This window comes from Prorops nasuta, unplaced genomic scaffold (assembly GCF_024137725.1).
Source record: "Prorops nasuta isolate Cenicafe-Biocafe unplaced genomic scaffold, Cenicafe_Pnas_1.2 PNAS00032, whole genome shotgun sequence".
Taxonomy (NCBI): domain Eukaryota; kingdom Metazoa; phylum Arthropoda; class Insecta; order Hymenoptera; family Bethylidae; genus Prorops; species Prorops nasuta.
The window spans coordinates 63,436-64,651 of record NW_027116829.1 but is presented as its reverse complement, the minus strand read 5'-3'; positions in this window follow the sequence as shown (position 1 = coordinate 64,651).

The following is a 1,216-nucleotide window of genomic DNA, read 5'->3' as shown; positions in this document are numbered from 1 at the left end:
CTTTGTGCTTTATCCAAGTAAATTATCCACTCATACATATATATATATATACGCATGTGTCATACAAATTGCGAATACGATTCGATTCATTTGTTCAAATAGCAATCACATGTTTGATATATCTTTAAGGTGCTGAATTGAATATATATATATATATATATATATATATATATATATATATATAAGATCACCGTCGATGTTAATGAATTTTTGTAAAAGCGCAGCTATACCTTATACATTGTAATCATTTCACCTGATCTCAGTGTTGAAGCCAGGAATTGAATTTTACACTGATTCGCGCGCGCGTCCAACGTTATTCTTATTTTTTCTTTTATACGAAGGAAAAACGTGAACAATTCCTTAATTCGAACTTTCCGCTCAGTGGATAAGACTTATTACACTATTCCTCCCTTCACGAATATATGTATATTTCTCTCGCACGCACAATTACTTGGCTATTTAAGACTGTTCGTTTTATCATGTTTCTACTATGTGTACATAGTAGCAGAAAGTTCGAAGTTCGAGTGCAAGACTGCAATCGAAGAAAAACAATATCGATCTACAGTACGCCTCTTGTTGAATGCGATATTGTGTAGACTGTGCAGAAATAAGAATATTGTTTTCATTCGATGAGGTCTATTGTATTGTTTTGTCCCTCTCGATACAATTACGGTGCACGTTATGTGTGTTAAATGTTATTCGAGAGATACTTTGAGTGTAGCACGAAAGTGATGTCACACTTGTTAAAGCCTGAAAACTTTTACTCTGTGTGTGTGTGTGTGTGTGTGTGTGTGCTGCGTATTTTTTTTTTCTTCATTTTTCTTTAATTCATCGTTATTTATTCATCTCATCACGACTGGTTTGTCTAGTTCTTCCGAGCCCCCTCGAGGCTCGGCCGGATCGAAGGATGCCATTTTTTTTATAATTACACTCGACGAATGAGCCCGTGCAGTTTCGTGTAACATCATTAAGCATTCGACGCATTGCATTAAGATTTTTCTCAGTATTTAATCGAGAGCCACTGCTTGCTGATCACAAAACTAACATTTTGCGCAGTCTGACAGTCGGATGTGAACTGGCTTTTTTAAATACTTCCTGTTATTCTTACAATTTGAGAAGTTTTTATGCTACCTATATACCTCTACCTTTACAATACACAATGGCAGAATATAATTACTTTTTACGTTAAAATAAAGAGACTTTTACATCTATTATA